Source organism: Heloderma suspectum, chromosome 5 (assembly GCF_057233095.1).
Source record: "Heloderma suspectum isolate Gila_16-S chromosome 5, 16-S_ref, whole genome shotgun sequence".
NCBI classification, from domain to species: domain Eukaryota; kingdom Metazoa; phylum Chordata; class Lepidosauria; order Squamata; family Helodermatidae; genus Heloderma; species Heloderma suspectum.
This window is the reverse complement of record NC_139462.1, coordinates 206,362,117-206,384,429: the sequence shown is the minus strand read 5'-3', so window position 1 is coordinate 206,384,429 and position 22,313 is coordinate 206,362,117.

Below are 22,313 nucleotides of genomic sequence, written 5' to 3'. Positions count from 1 at the left end.
GACAACAGGGCAGGGTTAGCATGTGCAGCCCTGCTATATGTTTCCATGTGATATTACTCATCTGGAAAAAGAAATGCCTCTATAGGGCTTAATAGGGTCAATTCATTGATTTTAAAACTTTTGATTGACTAAAATGATGCCCTGATTACTTGGATAGCATACTTTTTTCTTTTTAGAAATATCTATAAAAACTGCAGAAGGTAGGAGAAGGGTCATACCTTAGTGGCAGAATGCATCATTTGCATGAAAAAAGGTCCCAGGTTCAATCCTTGGTATCTCCAGGTAGCGCTGGGGAAAGACCCTGGAGAGATTAATCATATGGGCTTTAATTTAGTCAACTTTGCATAAAAGGCATAAAGCAATAGGTCTAAAGAAAAACCATGCTTTAAGATGACACATCACAGCTGGGACTGTTTTAGAAGAGGCATTCCTTCCTGTCTGTGAGAGAAGATGGGACTATCTTAGAAGAGTATCACAGAAGCTGGGACTATCTTAAAAGAGTATCACAGCTGGGACTATCTTAGAAGAGGCATTCCTTCGTGTCTGTCACTGGTAGTGACTGTCAGTGTCAGTCAGTGTAGACAATACTGAGCTTGACGGGCCAATGATCTGACTTGATATAAGGCAGTTTCCTATGTTCCTATGAGGTAGTCACCATCTTTTTGAAGCGGCCCTTCTCTTACAAACAGGAAGGAATGCCTCTTCTAAGATAGTCCCAGCTTCTGTGATACTCTTCTGAGTAGTCCCAGCTTCTCTCACAGACAGGAAGGAATGCCTCTTCTAAGATAGTCCCAGCTGTGATACTCTTTTAAGATAGTCCCAGCTTCTGTGATACTCTTCTAAGATAGTCCCATCTTCTCTCACAGACAGGAAGGAATGCCTCTTCTAAAACAGTCCCAGCTGTGATGTGTCATCTTAAAGCATGGTTTTTCTTTAGGCCTATTGCTTTATGCCTTTTATGCAAAGTTGACTAAATTAAAGCCCATATGATTAATCAACTAAATTTCTTCAATCTAGTGATAGCCCTAAGAATAATTCATCTGAAGAGCCACTTCGTTGCAACCTGTAGTATAACAGAATGTCTTCATCTGTTGACATTTGTAGTCGGGGGGGGGGGAATGGGATGCAAACTGCCCACCACTCTCACCCCTGAATATGCAAGTCTGAAGACAGATGTAAGGTACAAAAAGAACTCCTGGCCTCTTCCTGCTCCCCCGCCTGCTCCTGCTGACATTTCCTTCTCCTCCAGCAAGGGAACAGGTGGGTGCCCAAGACAGGTGGCGGCTGTACCTCTGTCCATCTCAGACTCCTGGCTACAGAGTGCTTTTTTCCAGCAGCAGGAAGAGGGCATTGCAGCAGCACTGATCAAACAGGTGAGTGAGTGGGGAAGGTCAGGAATGATATGTCCGCATTCAATTCGGTGGCATGCTAGATGTGAGTGGTAATACAGAAAGAGAGCTGGCCATCTTTTTTATATTATATAAGGATGTCAGAGGAATCTGGTTTGGGGGTAGAGCTCAGTGAGTTTTCGCCAGCCTGGCCCCCTGGACTCCAGTTCATGGATCCCCAGGCTTGCACAAGGATCCGCTCATGGTTTTCCACTTTTTTTAAAAAATGTGCAAATCACAATTCACGCAAAATTGTGGGTATAAATATTTACAGAAATCACGATTTGCACAAAATCATGGTTGTACGTAGTGCAATTTGTGCAAAACTGCAGGCGTAAATGTTCATTCACGCCTGCAATTATGCACAAATCGCACTATTGGCGGCCGCCATTTTGCGTAAATTGTGATCGCTGTAAATATTTATACATGCAATTTTGTGCAAATTACGGCTTGCAGATTTTTTTTTAAAGGTGGGAAAATTCCCAGGTTTGGGGAACTGGCTCGCAAATGCTCGCTGAGTCGGGGGTCCAATGGGGATCCATCGAGCTAAAAGCGAACAGGATTTCCCCACAATGGCCATCCCTAATATTATATCTGTCTTAAGCCCAAGTTTCTTGGCTAGATTGGCCAGGTGGCCTACTTCACAGACAACAGTCCTCTATTTGAAGAGCTATGAGAAGACAGCGGCCTGATTGAAAGCATCCTTTATTTGAAGGGCTATCCAGTCTAAGTTGGGTTTAAAGCTCAAAAACACTAAGACGGGTGAGCAGCAGGGGCCTTGGACAGGTAGTACCTGGACAGCACAACTGAGCAAGGCACACAGGAAACCTGGTCACACTCTTGCTCTTCTCCACTATGAGGGGGTGGATTTTATCTCTATTTAAATTATAGTTATTATTTTTACATTTTTATCTATAAATATAAATGAGCACATGCAAATGTTATGCCAATCCGCACCTTCTTTTGTTCCTTTTGGTTGTTGTTGGTCATACATTTCCTCATTTTTGGTGATGCGTAAGAGGCTACCCTATTCTTTCCAGGTGTCTTACTCAATATTGAAAAGGTGGGCATGGATTGTCCTCCGTCTGTTGCAGGGAGACCCAGCATGGTGTAGTTGTAAGTGTTGGGGTAGGTCTGGGCAGGCCCAAGTTCAAATCCCCATTCATGAAGCTGACTGGGTAACCTTTGCCAGTCACTAGCTCTTAGCCTAACTTACCTCACAAGCTTGATGTGAGGATTAAATAGGAGTGTGGGACTAATTACGTGCACCAGCTTGGAAAACAGGTGGAATAAAATCAATGTAACAATACATTCGCTGGCCTTTGGGAACTATAGAGATCGGTGTATCTTTGCCTTCCACAAAACACTTTTCTTTGCTACTCTCTGGGTGCTTCCCAGGGCTCATTATCAAAAGGCATTGTGCAGCTATTCCGCCTTTTCCTCCTTAACTGGCTTTTTTTTGTGTGTGTGTGGAATGAGAAAAGATGTAAGCAGCAGTGGGAAAACATGGGAAGGTAACAAGTCATCTGGACTCAATTCCATGAATGAGGCAGGGTGATAGGACCATAAAAGCCGCATCTGGAAGGAAGCGCTCTCTGTCTGAATCCTTGAACATCTAAGTTTGGCCAGTTGGTCTTAATGTTGTCACAACTTTGGACCAGCGCAGATTGGGGTGAAGCTGACCAATCAGCCAGGAACAGGAATACTGAACTTAAGAGGAGAGGCTCTGGCCCAGACAGCAGTGGGTGTGAAGAGGAGCAGTAGATGCCACGGCCTACTTTCTCACTGGTTCTCTGCCTGTCAAGCAAGTGGTAGCAATGATAAGAGGATGAAGAGGAACAGCAGCTGGTGACAATGGCAGTGAGAAGCTAGACTCCTTGACGGAGGGGGCCCATTGACAGTGCCCCCCACTCCCAAACCTGGAGGCAGCACTGGAGAGAGGTCTTGGTTCATAGCTTGAGGAACAATGCTTTACATCCATGAGATCCCTGATTGAGTCCCTTGCATTTCTAGTTACAAGGATGGCAGAAGTAGGAATGATGCCTGCCCTAGGTCACAGACAGCTGCCGTCTGACAGAGTGGGCTAGAGGGAGACAGTGGTCTGACGCAATATAAGGTGTTGGAACTTGGAATAGCAATGGCAGGAGATCACACCAAAATTCAGGTGCACCTAAGGGTTAATTTGTCCTTGGAGTTTTAAAGCTATCACATTACCTCTGGTCCCCCCTTGCAGGGCTAATTAACTGGCCTAGATGCATGCAGCTAGACCTGGGTGCAAACAGGGGTCACAAGAGTGGGGCATGTTGCCTAACAGCCAGGGGGAGCCAAAGGGGTTTTGCTTCTTAACTTGCGCTTCTTGTATACAAAAATTCAGCTCTATTCAGCCTTTTTGTGTGCCTTTTATAACCAAGGCCAGATCTACAGCTCGTGTCATATAGATTCAATCCCATCATGGTGACACTATATTCCTTTTGTGCATTTATACCTTGTAGCGCACACAGTGACATCTGTTGCGGTATTTTGGATAATACGGAACAAAAAGCGGGAAATAACGCTAGAAAAGCGGTATACAGAATGTGTCCCCACAGTTATCAGTGCATTTCAATAGCAATAAAAAGCAGTAGCGTAGCTCTGGCCTTGCAAGGAAACTTGGCTTTGCCAAGCCTTCACTTTGTGGACTCGGTTATTCAGCCGCTCACGTTACATAAGGCAGGCTCACATGAGCTTTAATACTGGCAAAGGGGTTGGATCTGTTAGCAGAGCAGCGATACACCTGACGAGGCTGAGCTGTGTGGAATCCTAGCTGGAGGAGCCCACTTTACCCTGGATAAGTCACACTGGAGACTCTGGGTCAAAGGAATAAGAAAGCTTGCATTTACTGCAGGAAATGCAGTAGGTAGGAGGGTCCCCAACTCAAGATGGAGGGAGACCCAAAGAGATGCCTCATCTCTGAGAGGCAAGAGCATGAAGAAGAAGGGAGATCAGCAACCCTAAGATCATCAGTCTAGCACTGGAAGGAAGGACAGCACAGATCAGAGGATAGTCTAGGAAGCTTGGAGGTCCTCTCTCCACCCCACCCCCCATTCCATGCAGACACATCTGTCTTTCCCTTTTCTCTTTGAAGCTTGCTGAGCTGCACCCACACTTCCAAAAGCACCCTCCACCATTTTAGCCTCACAATATCCCTGCGAGGAAGGTTAGGAATATGCCTGGCTAAAGGTCACCCTGTGAGCTTTTGGGGCAAAAGGAGATTTGAACCTGGTGCCGCCTGCTCTAAAGCCAGCAGGCTAACCTCTACATCACAAAGTGTAAAATGTGCCTGTCAAGGTCACTTGGGGGTGGTGCGTAATCTATCTTTTGTCTTCAATCTGCAACATCCTGCTAGGTGGATTACACTTGAGGATTATATTGTAACAATTATATGATCTTGTGTGGATCAGGTGCTGTTGAACACACAGTGATTTTTGACTTTGGAAAGTCACTGCAAGGTGACTTCCCCCTGTGTGTTTCCCATGGCAAAGCTTGTGGCAAAGGGACCCTTAGATATTACGGTTTTAAAAAAAATACTGGCTGTGATGCTACCTATCAGAATTATAGATTTCTCTTTCCTCATTTATAAGTATCTTGTATAGTTCATGCAAATGAAAGACTGCATTCACACTTTATTGCTTAAAAGAACCTTCCTTTTGTATATCTTGCCTGTTTGTCCAGCTGAATAAACTTCCTAGCAGATGTCTGATGTAGGATAACTAGATTGAGTTGGGGTATGTCTCCTGTCTGGATATCCTGCAGTGTGAACTTAAGATACCTTATAATGTCCTTCCTGGCATATCAAGGAAGTGGACTTAATGCACAGGAAACATTAGGGGAGAGATATATATATATAGTCTCACTTAAAAAGTCAGCAAAGGGTTTACTTCCGTTATTGGCCAGATTCTAATCAGAGTGAATGAATAGGCTGAGGGGAAGCTTGCAAGAATGACTGACTCCCTCTGGGAGCTTCTACTTCCCTCCTTCCACAGGATCATAGAGTTGGGAGGGACTTAAAAGCTCATGTAGGTGATGCAGGAAATCCACTACCGCAACACCCTTGACAGGTGCCCATCCACCCCTGCTTAAAGACCTCTAATGAAGGAGAGTCCACCACCTTCTGAGGCAGATCGTTCCACTGTCTAACGGCTCATACTTTCAGCAAATCCTTCCTTATATTTAATCTAAATTCTTTTTCTTATAATTGGTTTGCTCTGGAGCAACAGAAACAAATTTGCTCCATCTTCTATGGGACAGCCTTTCAAATATTTGAACCTGGCAATCATAAGACCTCTTAAGCATCTCCTTCAACCTCCTTTGACTTGGACTTAGGGATGGCAGAGAATTCCGCCACGGATCATGGTGAGGCCAAATGCCAGTGCATTCGGCCCCCCAAACTCTGTGGCGGAACGGCCTGCCCCCCCACCTCCCCGCGGATCCCCCCCGGGACGAGACTCACCTGGGGCGGATCTTCCGGGCGGCGGTGGCTCCGGTGGCGGCTCCGGCGGCAGCCGGTCTTCCAACTGGCTGCCGCCACCGCTATTTCCACTCTGGCAAAAAAAAAAGAAAGAAAGAAAAAGAAAGACGTGATAGGCTACACAAAGATTTACGTAGCCTATCATGACTAGGTTATTTTTTTTGAAAAAATGTGATAGGTTACATAAAGATTTACGTAGCCTATCATGGCTGGCTGGGTTAAAAAAACCCAAAAAACTGCATACGCAAATGGCGGCGGCTACGGCCGCTGCCATTTGCGTTCCTTATTTTTGCCCTCTTAATCTACGTAAATATTTACGTAGACTATGACGGTGAAAATCAAGGGGAATGCAAATAGCGTAGCGGGCGCTATTTGCGTCCCTTTTTGATTCCCCGTTTTAGCCTACGTAAATATTTACGTAGGCTAAAATGGGGAATCAAAAAGGGACACAAATAGCGCCCGCTACGCTATTTGCGTTCCCCTTGATTTTCGCTGTCATAGTCTACGTAAATATTTACGTAGATTAAGAGGGCAAAAATAAGGAATGCAAATGGCGGCAGCCATAGCCGCCGCCATTTGCGTACGCGGCTTTGTTTTTGTTTTACCCAGAGCCCTCTGCGGCCGGAAATCCAGCTGCGGACAGCTCTGGCCTGGCCGGGCCTGGCTGGCTACTCCGCGAAGCTGCCATGGAGCACAGCTGGCCGCGAAGGATTCCGGGGGGGAGGAACGGAGTGCCTCCCCCCCGGTGAGGATTCCGGGGGGAGGGACGGAACACCTCCCCCCCCATCAACATAATCCGCGAACGGGTAAGTGACTTTCGTACATCCGTAACTTGGACTCTAGGCCCCTCACCATCTTTGTCGCCCTCCTCTGGCCACATTCCAGTGATATTCTTCTTAAACTGTGGTGCCCAGAACTGGACACAGACCGGCTCTCTTTCAGTTTTGTCAATAAAACAAGCAGTGTGACTCATCATTCCTTTGGTCAATAAGCCTATTTGGATTCAACTCTCTGCTGTCCAACCAGGACTGTCACAGAATCTCCTGCAAGAGTTGGCAATGTGTCTTGGGTCCTAACCTATTGATTTCAGATCAGGAACCAGCAGTAACATTACTCCTTTAAGCAAACATTTGGGAGGTAGTGGGCTCTCCCACACCGGAGGCATTCAAGATGAGGCTGGACAGCTGTTGGGGATGCTCTGACTTGGATTCCTGCATTGAGCAGGGGGTTGGACTCAATGGTCTTGTAGGCCCCTTCCAACCCTACTATTCTATGATTCTATGAGGCAACAAGGATTCCTTAAGTAGTAACACCTTAAATACTAACATATGTATTATGGTGTAACCTTTTGTGGACCATCTACTTTGGTAGATGCATGTGTCCTGCGAAACTGAAATGTCCCACTGCTGGTTTCTGAATGTTGCAATTTCTGATGTCGAATTTGTGTCCATCAATTCTTTTGCATAGAAACCTACCTGTTTGTCCTACATAGAAGGCAGAAGGGCATTGCTGGCAGATGCGAGCAGGAAAATGAGCCCTTGATGTTGTTGTTGTTGTTCAGTCATTACGTCGTGTCCAACTCTTCGTGACCCCATGGACCACAGCACGCCAGGCCCTCCTGTCCTGCGCTGTCTCCCGGAGTGTGCTCAGGTTCATATTCATTGCATCGGTGATGCTATCTAGCCATCTCATCCTCTGCTGTCCCCTTCTCCTTTTGCCTTCAATCTTTCCTAGCATCAGGGTCTTCCTTGATATTGTAGCTGATGTTATTAGGACTGATCTGGTGTTGCCTCTTCACCATTGTAACTTGCTTGTTCACTTTCCTCTCACTCTGGCCCAGACAATGGTGGTGGTGAGGAGAAGGAGCAGTAGATGCCACGGCCTAACTACTCGTGGCTCTCTGCCTGCCAAGCAAGCAAGTGGTAGCAACAATGGAGAAGAGGATGTGGAGAAATAGCAGCTGGTGACAATGGTGGTGAAAAAGTAGACTCGCTGATGGAGGGGGCCTACTGAGGGTATCTTGTCCAAGCGCTCTTAAAAACCTGGAGCTGGCACTGTTTCTGAGCACTGTTAACTCTTAAAGCACAACCACATAGTAATATCCTTCTAAACAGAGTGAGAAACTTTCTTTTCCCTCAGGGAAATAAATCTTACAGCATTGATCCTTTTCTGCTCTGACATTAGCATGCTTGACAAAGGTTGGCAGTGTAGTGGATTCAGAAACAGCAGCTTCTTTTGCAACTCTACACAAACGATCCTTGTTATGGTGAGGAAACCAGCTAAGTACAGCCTGACTGTGGTATCTGTTAGATAGCACGAGATGTTTGTGTGTGCAGTATCTGATCATTAGCCCTTTTGAAATGGCAAGAGGACTCCTGGTTCCTTTAATATATATCCTGTCCCAGAATGCTTGCTATTTTCTTCCCAGCCACCCCCCCAAGGGGGGGGGATGCTGTAGGACCTCTACTTCCTATGCACTGCTATGTTCAAGCAGGAGACACAAAAACAAACTGGATTGGATCCAAACTTAGTCATGCTTAGTGTAAATCCACTGGATCTATAGGCTTTAAATTAGTCATGAACTATGTGCCCCACTGCTTTCAGTGGGTCAATCTGAGCCCAAACAGCAGTAACAGTTGGCTCGTAAAACAAAACACCATCCACAGTTTATTGGTGTACATAGCATATAGTCAGTGAGTTAGAAATCAAAGTCCATCAAATAAAGGTCCATTAGTTCAATAAACATTGGTCATGTCTATATTATGAATGCATTAATTGTTATTCCCTCTCCCCAGGGAATTCTGTAAACTGATGTTTTGAGTGGCATGTGTGTGTGTGTTAAGGATTCTGGCATCCTCACCAAAGTACAGTTCCCAGGATGCTTCAGGAAAGGCAATGACAGTTAAACACTGGCCTCACATCTCTGCCATAAGTTGCCATTGGAGGTCCACCAGGCCCCACCATTTCAGGCTTTTAGGAAGGCCCTGAGGACTGACTTGTTTACTCTGGCCTTCCCCTGACTGCCTTTTACTGGACTTTTCTGCTCCATAGTTGCAATTATGACGTAGCAGGTTTTTTTAAAATAATGTTTTATTGCTGGAGTCTGTTATTTTGTGAGTTTGCTACCTCCTTATATGGTTTGTTTTAATTATTATTATATGAATTTTAATACTGTAAGCCACTTTGGGTGGGCTTCTGCCCTGAAAGGCAGCCTAGAAATGCTTTAAATAAATAATAATAAATAAAGGCCTATCCAGTCTAGCATCTGTTTTCCACAGTGGCCTGTGGGAAGCTCACAAGCAGGGGAGTGACTCCACGGGCAATTTTCTGCGAGCTCACCCCATCTCAAGGTCATTCAGGGCACACGCAGGTTGTCATCCCACAGCTACTCCGAAGCTTTTTGCGGAAAGCCCGGATTTCCTGAGACTGCTTAAAGTCCGATTCTTTTCCTTAAGTCAGGTTCTCCATGCTATAGTTGTTGTGTGCACCAACACCCACATTTACTTTGAGCATGCTAGCCCTGCCCAGGAGTGCGCCTTTCACTGTGACCCTGGTCAAGGGGTGTTTTCTGTAGGGATGGTGGAGAAATCCTGGAGTCTGTGGCGGAACGGACTACTCCTCCCCTGCCACCCCCTGAAATTCTCCCCGGACAGACCCGACCTGCTGCCGGCCAGTCCGGGTCCGTCCGCTGCTGCTGTCCGTCCGCTGCCCCGGACTGCAGATGCAAATATTTACATAGCCTATTACAAAAAGAGCAGGGACGCAAATGGCATCCACTACGCTGGACACCATTTGCGGCCTCAGCCTGGCAGCAGACAGAAGTTCGGCTGTGGATGGGCCCGGCTGGCGGCTCCGTGGAGTTGCTGTGGAGCGGAGCCATCCAGGGAGGATTCTGGGGGGAGGGACGGATCGCCTCCCCCACCCCCCACGGACGCCCGGACCAGAATGGTAAGTGGGTTTCGTACACCCCTAGTTTTCTGTCCCTATGTTTCCCATCCCTGTTTTTCCCAGCACAAACGTATGTGTGTCTACTCAGAAGTAACTCCCATTGTGGTCAATGAGGCTGGTTCCTGAAATGTGCACTCTTGAAGTTACTGAGATTCCCATGAATCAAAATAATGCATTTAGTAGCCTTAAAGCTATGGTGAAGCTGCATGTCTTTGATGTTTGCTTCCTTGCTTTTTGGAAGTAATTAGTTTGCGGCTTCGCTCCTTTGCAGCATCAGGAGCTTCAGGGGAAAGGAGACAGGGGATTGGAAAGGGGGCTGGTTGGAGTCACGGTGCTTCAAGTATTCAGAGGGTTAACACTCCTAAAGTCTGTGAAGCACTATCTCAAAGCTGTGTGTCTTTGATGTTTGCTTCCTTGCTTCCCGGAAGTAATTAATTCGCAGCTTTGGAACTTTGCTCCTTCGCGGCATCAAGAGCTTCGAGGGAGGGAGAAGGCTGCAGCTGTGTTTCTCTAATGTTTGCTTAGCTGTAAGAAATGGAGGGAAGCCTCTTGCATTGGTTGATGTGCCCCTCCCACTCTAATGTCGTTCACTCCAAACCCCCCACCCCTCCCAGAAGTATGTTACTGTGAAGTGACTTAGAATGGTACAGTGCACTCATTTATGGAGCCCTGAGCGGACCAAAGCTGATTCCCTGAAAAATCCGGGTAATCCTCCATTTGCTTCTTCTCCCGTTGTCGTGGACATCTCCCTTTGGACATGACAGCAATAGCACCCTTTTCAATGGTTGTTCCCCAGAAACTGGTATTCAGAGGCAGGATCAACCCTTGTCTGTGCGTTTCTTTATCCAAGCAGTCCTAGGGGTGGTCCCAGGTGCAACCTGAAACCATCACATCACCTGGTAGAGGCTACATTGAATGCCTGCAACTTCCTCCTACATTTCATCTTAAGAAGAGTCAAACATATCTTCATGACTTCAGCATCAACTCAACCTCCCCTCCACCCCCACTTTTTTAAAAAAACATCTTGCTTGATGAAGAGATTGGGAGATTTCAAAAGGCTGCACATTTTGTGCAGCCCTCAGTTGCCCTGAGAAAGGTGTTATCCTGCTATGGATTTTGGCTTCTTTCTTATGGCCAACATAGTTTCCTTTGCCTTTTGGAGGTAGCACGTGTATCCCACTGTGCCTTGGTGCAGCCACTTAGCCACGGAGTAGGCGGCTGCGCAGTGCATGACAGCAGCAATGGCTCTGCGTTTTCAAAGGCCCTTTGGAAAGAAACTTCCATTGGGCCCCTCCCTCAGGGAGACTACTTTCTCACCACCATTGTCATTAGCTACTATTGCTCCTCATCACTGCTGCCACCTGCTTGCTTGACAGGCAGAGAGCCAGTGAGCATGTGGGCAGTAGCATCTCCTGCCCCTCCTTCTCCCCACCACTTTTGTCTGGGCCAGGGCAAGAGGCCAGTGAACAAACAGGCTGCAATGGCGAAGAGGAGGAGCAACCCCAGGGAACTCCCATCAGCAGGTGCCCAACCATGCTTAACTTTGACGCCAGCATTGCGGGAGAGACAGACAGAAGTGTAAGCCTGACTCTGTGCCATAGTCAAACCTGGAGGCCCTTCAGCTCCTCTCCAGGCCTGCCACAGAGCCACCCTGCCTTTGACACCCGTCCTGCTGGTTGGCTGTAGATACACTAGCTTGCTCTGCCCGTTTTTTTCCTAGGGTTGTCTTGCCATTTATCCTTGAGGATGTCTCTCCACCAGTGATGCCAGCTGGAATGCTGCAGATCTGGGCAAAAGTATTACCATCCTGTGCTACATCTTTAAATGCGCTGACATTTAAAGTCATTGAACCTGGGAACTACAGACCAGTCAGTCTGACATCAATCCCTGGGAAAATTCTGGAGCAGATGATAAAGCAATCCATCTGGAAGCACCTTGAAAACAATGCCGTGATTACTCGAAGCCAACATGGATTTGTCAAAAACAAGTCCTGCCAGACAAATCTGATCTCGTTTTTTGATGAAGTAACCTCCCTTGTAGACCGTGGGAATGCTGTAGACATCATATACCTTGACTTCAACAAAGTGCCCCATGATATCCTGATGAGCAAACTAGCTCAAAGTGGGCTAGATGAAACAACGATCCGGTGGATCCACAGTTGGCTACAGAATCGGAATCAAAAAGTGCTTATCAATGGGACCTTCTCAAACTGGGGAGAGGTAACGAGTGGGGTACCGCAGGGCTCAGTCCTGGTCCCAGTGCTCTTCAACATTTTTATTAATAACTTGGAGGAGGAGGTGCAGGGAATGCTGATCAAATTTGCAGATGACACAAAATTGGGCGGGATAGCTAATACTTTGGAAGACAGAAACAACATTCAAAGTGATCTGGATAGACTGGAGTGCTGGGCAGAAAACAACAAAATGACATTTAGTAGGGATAAATGCCAAGTTCTGCCCCTAGGAAAAAGAAACCAAATGCACAGTTACAAGATGGGGGATACGTGGCTCAACAACACTACAAGCGAGAAAGATCTTGGAATTGTTGTCGATCACAAGCTGAATATGAGCCAACAATGTGTTGTGGCTGCAAAAAAGGCAAATGCTATTTTGGGCTTAAGTTAGTCCCCTAACTTACTGGTGTTGGGGGACTTCAGCGTACATTCGGTGGCCATCCTCACAGGAGCACCTCGGGACTTCATGGAGACCATGGCCTCCTGGGAGCTGCACCATATTCTAACTGGGCCCACCCATGTAGCCGGTCATGCACTAGACCTTGTGTTTGTTTCTGGAGAAGTGGGGAGTGATCTGGAAGTCGGGGGTATATCCACCACCCCCTTGTCATGGTCAGATCACTATCTGGTGACGTTGGACTTCTCGGTTCCACAACCCCCCCGCAGGGGTGGAGGACCCATTAAAATGGTCCGCCCCAGGCGTCTTATGGATCCAAATGGATTCCTGAACGCGCTTGGGGATTCTCTGGGGCATGCCAACGGCCACTCAGTCGAGACCCTGGTGGGTGGCTGGAATGCCGCAATCACTGGGGCATTAGATCAGGTGGCTCCGAAATGCCCTCTCCCCCTGAACAGGGCTCGGACTGCACCATGGTTCAATCCGCGGTTACGAGCTCTGAAACAGGAGGTGAGATGGCTAGAGCACCGGTGGCAGAAGTCTCGCTCCAAAGACGATCAGACATGGGCTAGAGCTGTATCTTCAGCCTATCACGTGGCGGTGAAGGCAGCAAAAAAGGAATATTATGCTGCCTCCATCGCGTCTGCAGAGTGCTGTCCCAGGAGGCTGTTCCAAGTGGTCCGGAGCCTGGTCGGTCCTGTGGCTCCAGAACCACTGGAGCATTCTAAGGCCTCCTGTGAGGCCTTGGCAAGGCACTTTGCAGATAAAATTGATCAGATTAGGTGTGTTACTCTGCACGCTGTGGATACAGTTAGTGAGCAAGAGGCGGCCTGTGGCAAACCGGTTTTGTGGAATCGGTTCCAGCTTCTTCCTCCTGATGAAGTGGACAAGGTGCTTTCATCGGTACGGCCGACCACCTGCTTACTTGATCCTTGCCCATCTTGGCTCATTATGAGCTGCAGAGAGAGACTGGGTGAGGGGATCAAGGCGGTGGTGAACGCCTCCCTTGAGGAGGGAGTGATGCCATCAGCCCTCAAGGAGGCAGTGATAAGACCGCTCTTAAAGAAGCCCTCCTTGGATCCTCAAGTTTTGAACAACTTTCGCCCAGTCTCAAATTTGCCATTTTTGGGCAAGGTGATTAAGCGGGTGGTGGCGGTGCAGTTGAAGGCACACTTGGAAGAAACTGATTATCTAGACCCATTTCAGTCAGGCTTCAGGCCTGGGCATGGGACAGAAACAGCCTTGGTCGCCTTGGTAGATGATATGAGGAGGGCTCTGGATAGGGGTGAATGCTCCTTCCTTGTTCTCCTCGACCTCTCAGCGGCTTTCGATACCGTTGACCACGGTATCCTCCTGGACCGCCTGGAGGGGTTGGGCATTGGGGACACCGTATCGTGGTGTTTCCGGTCCTTCCTCTCCGGCAGGTACCAGAGGGTAGCACTGGGAGAGGAGGTTTTGGACCCGTGGCCACTTACTTGTGGGGTGCCACAGGGTTCCATCCTCTCCCCGATGCTATTTAATATCTATGTGAAGCCACTGGGGGCTATCATCAGGAGGTTTGGGGTGCAGTGTCATCAATATGTGGATGACACGCAGCTCTACCTCTCGTTTAAATCTTCACCAAGGTTGGCCGTAGAATCCCTGTCCAAATGTCTGGAGACGGTGAGTGGCTGGATGGGGAGGAATAGGCTGAAGCTGAACCCTGACAAGACCGAGGTACTTTTGGTGGGAGACAAGAGGAGGCTGGGGGATGTTGACCTGGTGTTGAATAGGGTACGGCTACCCTTGAAAGACCAGGTCTGCAGCCTGGGGGTCATTTTGGAATCCCAGCTGTCCATGGAGGCTCAGGTGTCAGGTGTGAGCCAGACAGCACTGTATCAACTCCATCTGATACGGCGGCTGCGCCCCTTCTTTCCCGACCATCTGCTCCCATCGGTAGTACATGCCCTGGTCTCCTCTCGTTTAGACTACTGTAATGCGCTCTACGTGGGGTTACCCTTGAAGACGGTTCGGAAACTGCAGCTGGTACAGAACGTGGCGGCTCGCCTGATTAAAGGCAGCCGCCGGCGAGATCACATCACTCCAGTGCTGAAGGAGTTGCACTGGTTACCAGTTGTTTTCCGGGCCAAATTCAAGGTGTTGGTTTTGACCTTTAAAACCCTATATGTTACCGGCCCAGCCTATCTTAAGGAGCGCCTCCAGCAGCACCAGACAGGCCGCTTAACAAGATCAGCCTCGGATGGCCTTCTCTCTGTCCCATCAGCCAGGACAGCTAGACTGGTGGGGACGAGGGAGAGGGCCTTCTCTGTGGTGGCCCCCACTCTGTGGAACTCCCTCCCTAGGGAACTCTGTCATGCCCCCTCTTTAATGAGCTTCCGTCATGCATTAAAAACGTGGCTGTTCAGGCAGGCATTTGGGGTGGGTTAGGGTATTTTAGAAAATGTTTTTATTGTAGAATTTTATTGTTTTAAACTGTTTTTATTGTATGTTGTACATCGCCCAGAGTGGCTGGGTGACCAGTCAGATGGGCGATTAATAAATTTAATAATAAATAAAATAAAATAAATTGGGCTGCATTAATAGAAGCATAGCTTCCAAATCCCGGGAAGTACTAGTTCCCCTCTACTCAGCACTGGTTAGGCCTCATCTGGAGTACTGTGTTCAGTTCTGGGCACCACACTTTAAGAAGGATGCAGACAAACTGGAGGGGGTTCAGAGGAGGGCAACAAAGATGATCTGAGGACTGGAAACAAAGCCCTATGAGGAGAGACTGAAAGAACTGGGCATGTTTAGCCTTGAGAAGACAAGACTGAGGGGAGATATGATAGCACTCTTCAAGTACTTGAAAGGTTGTCACCGAGAGGAAGGCCAGGATCTCTTCTTGATCATCCCAGAGTGCAGGACACGGAATCATGGGCTCAAGTTACAGGAAGCCAGATTCTGGCTGAACATCAGGAAACACTTCCTGACTGTTAGAGCAATACGACAATGGAACCAATTACCTGGGGAGGCGGTGGGCTCTCCCACACTGGAGGCGTTCAAGACGAGGCTGGACAGCCATCTGTCAGGGATGCTCTGACTTGGATTCCTGCATTGAGCAGGGGGTTGGACTCGATGGCCTTGTAGGCCCCTTCCAACCCTACTATTCTATGATTCTATGATTCTATGACATGTTGCTATTTATTTATTCTGATTGCATTGGAATGGGAGAAGAAAAAGCCTGCTGGTATTGTGCCAGAAATGCGATGTATATAATGATGTTGTTTAGCAGCAACTGTGTCACTTGGTGCTGTTGACAGCACAATAAATTAGCATGATAAACATAATTTCTCAAAAACAGCTAAGTCAAAACAGATGGTTTAAAATATTTTGGCAGGACCCATTAGCCCAGGTTCACATGTATGTGGAGACATTTGTTCTGTTGATGACATATGGTGCCTATTTACTCTCTTCACAGTGAAAATGCTCTTGTCTACAGCTTTATCGCAAAGAAAGAGGTTGAAGGGTTGTTTAGGTTTAGTTAACAGAGATCTATTACTTGCTAATTTATAGAAGAAGAAATGGGGAAGGCAGCAGGAAACGTAGCCATAGTAATGATTCAAGAAACAGCAAAGGAAGGTGGAGGATAATGACACATTTGTATACTGACACAATAGACCATTATTGAATGCTAATAGTTACTTGTATAACAAAGTGATGGGTTGTTTACTTTCCCCCACCATGGAGAAGTTATCTTCCCACATTGCTTCATGCCATCCACAGCATGAGATCTTTCTCAGCAGTAATAACACTTCCCAATAATACCTACATTTAGTTTACACAGAGTATTTCAAGCATTCAAAGCCCTTTGCATAGATTATTTCAGTGATCCTTATAGCCGCCCTGTAATGCTACTGCTATTATATTATCTCCAGGATCAGAGACCATCGGCCTCTCAATACCAGCCGGGAAGACGAGTGGGAGGGTGACCTTGTGCACATGTCTTGTGCTCCTGTCTTTGGAGCATCTGGCTGGCCACTGTGTGACCAGGATGCTGGACTAGAGAGGCCTTTGGTCTGATCCAGTGGGGCTCTTCTTATGTTTGTCTAGTTCTCCATAGTGTACATGGAGTGTCTGCATGCTGACGCTGAGAGATAGTGCCTCCCCTCCCAAAGACCACCTAATGACTTTGAGGTGCAGGGCCGGCCCAAGACATTTTGCTGCCTGAAGTGAAGAACAAGATGGCACCCCCTCCCATTCCACATATGAAAGACAGCTGGCCTGCCAGGTGAATTGTCTTCAACAACGTGGTTGTTCAGGCAGGCATTTGGGGTAGGGATGGTGGAGAATTTCTCCCCGAAACTTCGGGGGGCCGAGCGCCAACGTGTTCGGCCCCCCGAACAAGTTTCGGGGAGAAATCCTGCGAACCCCCCCGCCCCCCGCACCCCCCCCGGGATGGGACTTACCTTCACCGAATGTCCCTCCCGATGGCGGGTCCGGCCGGTGGTTCGGCGGGTGTTCGAGCGGGGCGGGAGCGGCAGCCGCCATTGCAATCAAAGAAGAAAAAAAAACGCCCCCTGATAGGCTACGTGACGATTCACGTAGCCTATCACGGCTAGATTTGCAAAGTCAGCCGTGATAGGCTACGTCAATCGTCACGTAGCCTATCACGGGTGACTTAAAAAAAAAAAAAAAAAAGCACGTACGGATAATGGCGGACCCCATAGGGAGCCGCCATTCCCGTTCCTTATTTCGTCGCTGTAGTCTACGTAAATGTTTACGTAGACTACGGCGAAAATAAGGGCAACGCTATTTGCGCGGAATTGTCACGCGGAATTGTTGTGGAGCAGAGCCGGCCAAAGAGGATTCTGGGGGGAGGAACGGATTGCTTCCCCCTCCCCGCAGACCCCCCCACCCCGGACTGGCAGGTAAGGGATTCGTACAATCCTAATTCTGACAGAGATCAACAATTGGTTGGAAAGGTCCCAGAACATGACCTGAGGGCAGAAGATGCACCCATCTTGCTGAAATTAAACAGGTCTGGTCAGTGCTTGGAGCAGTCATGCCAGCAGGGCAGGACTTGGGGCAGATGTCCAGGGTCCCCTCAGCAGAGTAAGCAGGAGGGCCCCTAAATGCAGCAGGGCTGGCTTACCACATTTTGAAGTATGTAACCATCTAAGAGCCCCCACCCACCCATGTAAGATCATTAGGCCACCCTGACATAAGACCATTAGGACTAGCATCTAAAATTCCCGAAGGAGGCAATCCTATCGCCCCCAGACAGCGTCTGAGGGGCCATAGAATATTTTGGATTCCTTGATCCGAGGTCGGAGACAGTGCTCCAACCTTGGAGGGGGGGAATCAGACCTCTGACCACCCTCCCCCTCACAGCTGGCATGGAAAGATCCACGCTGGCTGCTCTCTGAATCAGGACCTCGATCTTGGAGAAAGGGGCGTTTCAGTGGGTGGGGAGGGGAGGAGACAGAAGAGGCCAGGATATGAGCTATCCTGAGGCCTCTCCAGACTCCTTCCCTCTGCCTCTGAAGCGCCCCAGCTAGACAGGCCCCCGCTGCTCCTCCCACCCTGCACAGGATGCTTGTAAACCTCTGAGTTCGGGAGCTTACAATTATTGAGGGAACAACCCATAGGACTGCTTCCAAAGTGCACCACTGGATGTATTGGGAGACCACCTGGGAATCCTATGTACGCCACCTTGAGTTCCATGATGGCAGCAAGACAGCATACCAATGTACTAAATAGACAGATAAATGGTTGTATGGTTACTCCACTGTGCATCTACAGAGAGGGCTCAAATTGAGAGGGTTATGGGGCTTGTGGATTTCATTATGGGCCCCTGCCTTTTCCCACAATAATCTGAACAATAATAGCATCAAACATGCCCCCCCCCCCCCGAGAGGCTAGCTTTCCCGGAGCATAGATCTTTAAACATATGCACACAAGTGCACACACACACACACACACAGACATGAGAATTCGAACATGCAGCCTTCCTACCTCCTTTCTGAAGTCATACAGTCCAGGAAGGATAGTCCCATGTGCTCTTTCTGCACATCTGAACTGGTTCCTCTTTATAACCAGATATTGTACTTTTCTGACTTGAACCTTTCTTTTCCTGGCCCAAACACGCAGAGGCAACTGGTGGTCTTATTTGCCACTTCTTTCTAGGGAAGGGACAGCACAGCCCCTGAGCAGCTTTTTCCTGTTGTTAATTTAGGAACAGTAGCAGACATCCAAGTTCCTGCAGTGTATATGATCAGGATACCTGTAAAGAATGGCTTTCTAAGGTTCTCCTAGCAGAGAAGTCTGAGCAAAATCAATGCATTCCATAATGAAATCAGTAGGAAGAACATTTAAGATGTCTTAAATAAAACAGAAATAATCTCCCCCTGCCATTTGAAGTTCTGTCAAAAAGAATCTATGATAAATTAGTAAAACATCATTTCATTGATGTTTAATGGCTCCCAATATATTTGAAATGACCATCAGCAGGTCAGTTTTTGTTATTTATTAGGAGCCATTCAATGCCAATTTAATGGTGATTTTATGACATATATCTGATGTAAAAATATGATGGGCTGACACATTATAATGCTGGGTGGGAAAATATTTTGGCCTAAGGGCTAAATTCGCCCCAGGCTGAGATGTTGGGGCTACATGTCAGCAGTGGGTGTGGCTACCACCCAAAGTGGGCAGTGCCACCACCCAAGGTGGGTGCGGCCACTGTTGACATGTGCCCCCATTCACATGGACAAACAGACATACTCACACAACCTTCCCAGGCTGCTCTCCTTAGCTGATTCATGCCGGTCAGCTGAGGTGGGGGTCATGGTGCACTGAAAATTGGGCCCCCTCCAAATAGCTTTGGCTATTGGGCAGTATAAAAATGTAATAAAAGAAAAGGAAGGAAGGAAGGAAGGAAGGAAGGAAGGAAGGAAGGAAGGAGCGCTCTTCAAGTTGGAGGCTCAGTTGGAAGCCAGCTTCAATCCTGCCTCACCTTTCCCAATCTAGGAGCAATGCTTACTTTGGGGGAGCAAAGCAGAGTGAGCCGTGGCTTTGAGGGGAGGCTCCTCGAGGCAACGGCTCAGCCTGGAGCTGGCTCTCTCTCCCTGTCTGATCAGGAAAAAGTGATGCGGGGAGCAAAGTTGACTGAGCCACAACTGTGTGGAGCAGCTCTTAAAGCTGTGGTTCAGTCAAGAGCTTCTCTCCCATCCTCCTCTCTCCCTTCTCCGAGGGGCCAGGGCTTTGTGGAGTGGGATGGCCTCACCTGAGGCCTCCATGGGCCGGATGGCAATGCCTGGCAGGCTGGGTTCCCGATCCATGATATAATGAAGTGGGGCTTCGAGGTGAAGGAATGAAACTGCTCTAGAAGCCATTTACCAATTCCAGAAGAATTAGCAGGTCTGTTTTGGAAGTCATACATTAAAGAAATGTAGTTTCCCAAAAATGTTTTCATGCCCCTTGGTTTTCATAATGTGCTGCACAAAACATGGGCGCATGGAAAGATGTTACCGCTGGCTAATAAACGGAGGGTATGGGTTAAACACTGTGAGGGAGAAAGAACGCACCTTGATAGGCACAACACTGATGGGGGTTCGGCTCTGCTTTGGAGTCCGATGTGCGACGGCTCTATCACACAGGCAAAGCATGGCTTAGTACTGGCATTTGTGAGAAGGGTCCTCTAATTCATCCTTGGTGCCCCATGTCAACCCTGGGGGTTTGCATTGGTGTATATTGCAAGGCAGAATACATGCTTTGCAGTTGAAAGGTTATTATGTATCAGGGCTGGGCCTGAGACCTCGGACGTACAAAGAGCACTGCTGGATAAGATCATAGGTCCATCTAGTCCAGCAACCGGTTGCCCACAGTGGCCAGCCAGATGCTTCCAGGAAGCCTGAAAGGAGGGCATGGTGGCAGTACCCCTCCCACACACACACACTGTTCCCGCTCCCAGCAACTCGTATTGAGTGGCATTATTGCCTCTGAACCAGTGGAGGCTGGTGGCTCTGATGCAAGCGCCTTGGATAACTCCTTTAGAGTTCTAACTGGTTCTGGCTTGAACCTAGAGCTGATTCATTGCCCCACTGACATCGGAGCCACCAGCCTCCACTGCTCTGAACATGCCCCTGAACCTGGAAATCCTGTTAGCCTCCAAACCTGAAGATTCCTGTTAGCCATCACAGCTAATAGCTGTTGACAGATCTAGCTGGAGAGCCGACTGCCTGTCAGAGTAGACAATCAGATAGACCAATGGTTCAACTCAGCATAAAGCAGCTCTTTATATATTTAACAGCATGATCCAATGCATTTTCCCATGAATTTTGAATGATGGGCCATGGCTCAGTGGTAGAGTACCTGCTTTGCATGCAGAACATCCCAGGTTCAAACACCGGCATACCCAGGCAAGGCTGGAAAAACTCCTGCCTGAAACCCTGGAGGGCCGCTGCCAGTTACTGTCAGCAATACTGGCAGGGTGTCCTGGGGTCCTGCTGTACAGAAGACAGTTCTCCATTTCAAGAGATGTCAGAGGACAGCGTCTATTTGAAGACGTCCCCTATTTGATTGGCTGTTCAGCCCACCTCTACTTTAAAGTCAAAAGACCATCCAGAGGGAGAGCAGCAGGGCCTTGAAGTGGCCCATGAACACTTAGAACCTGGATGGCAGACTGAGCAGACACACAGGTCACCCAGCCAGTCTCCCCCACTATGGTGACATGTATTGTATTTCTAACATGAATTATTTCTAATTTTGCATCTATATATAATATTAGCACATGCAAATATTATGTAAATTGATGTCCTATTTTTGTCTTTCTTTTGGTGATGTGTTTCCTCTTTTTTGGCGAGGCATAAGTGGCCACCCTAAATACCGGGCTACATGGACCAATGGTCTAACTCAGTTTAAGGTAGCTTGCTATGTTTCTGTGTACTCTGAATGAATCCCATTGAAACCAACATGAATTACAACAACTCCCAAGAAGGAGGCCTTGAGGAATTCCGTCTGTGTCAATTCGAATATGAACTGACCTGACCTCATACCTCTTGGACTAATGTGTGGATCGGAATATATTTTGCATTTCTCTGAATTTTGTGATGTAGTTGTTGGCTCAAAAAATGTATTTTAAAATGCACATTCTGCTGGTAAAATCAACTAGTGCAGACTTTGAGAGAAAATAAATTCAGAAAATACATTTTGTTTTGTTGCAAAATACATTAAATGTATATTTAAATACATATAGAAATAGGAATTTTATGCAGATTTTTTTTTTAAAGCACAGATTAATGTGGGAATGAGAAGAGATGGATTTAGGAATGAACACATGCAAAAATGACCTGGACTGGAAATAGACTGGCCCTGTTCACCCATAATGCTAAGCCATAATGGTTAAGCATTTTGAGCTAACTATGATGGCTTAGCATGTTGTCTGTGGGGCGTTTTCCCTAACCATGGTGTCTACATAACAACGGTGTCACCATGCTCACTAATCATGTGCTGCAGTACGGTTAGCAACCCCTACCGTGGCTTAGTGTGTTGTCTGTCAGGCCCCCGTGTTAACTGAGCACTACCATAGAGCTCTGTGGCAAGAGCGGCCAAAAATGGCTCTGACACTCCTACCAACATGCAAAATTTCCATGGTCAAAATCTGTCTAGCAACACATGATGCGGCAGCCAAGAGCCAGCCTCCTTGCTCTCCGTTCCCGCCCTCTGTATGAAATTGGAGAAGCATGCAGGGAATAAAGAAGTTTTTGATCCCACACTGCTGTTATCAGCACAGCAACCTTGAGTGCTCTGTGATCCTGGGCACTAACACCTGCAGCCGCTGCAGAAAGCAAAAACAGCCCC